Below are 410 nucleotides of genomic sequence, written 5' to 3'. Positions count from 1 at the left end.
CTGCGGCCGCCTCGGGGACAGCTGTGGGGACCCCGGAGCAACAGGCGTAGCGATGTGGGCGCCGGTCTGCGGCAGAAAGAAAATAAGTACCCGCCTTTGCCCCGTGTGAGGCCTGCGGCCGCCTCGGGGACAGCTGTGGGGACCCCGGAGCAACAGGCGTAGCGATGTGGGCGCCGGTCTGCGGCAGAAAGAAAATAAGTACCCGCCTTTGCCCCGTGTGAGGCTCGAACTCACGACCTTCAGATTATGAGACTGACGCGCTACCTACTGCGCTAACGAGGCGGCTTGAAAGCTCTCCAGTGCGCTCCCTCTCGACGCCGCTCCCCGGCACCGCCCCATCTCGTGCTGCGGGAGGACGAGGGGCCGGAGGAGCGGCCGGGGCTGGCTCTCCCCTCCCCACGGGTGTTTTA

General features: G+C 66.6%; 1 non-coding gene across 1 annotated transcript; it reads right to left on the bottom strand.

The window, feature by feature from the left end:
* Positions 1 to 209: 209 nt before the first annotated feature.
* On the bottom strand, positions 210 to 282 carry TRNAM-CAU. Its single transcript has one exon. It is a non-coding gene; the product is annotated as a tRNA-Met (tRNA).
* Between the last annotated feature and the right edge of the window lie 128 nt (positions 283 to 410).

The sequence above is a fragment of the Pterocles gutturalis genome, unplaced genomic scaffold, assembly GCF_000699245.1.
Source record: "Pterocles gutturalis isolate BGI_N339 unplaced genomic scaffold, ASM69924v1 scaffold18106, whole genome shotgun sequence".
Lineage (NCBI taxonomy): Eukaryota > Metazoa > Chordata > Aves > Pterocliformes > Pteroclidae > Pterocles > Pterocles gutturalis.
The sequence above is the reverse complement of the archived record's forward strand: the minus strand, read 5'-3'. Positions and strand labels throughout refer to the sequence as shown.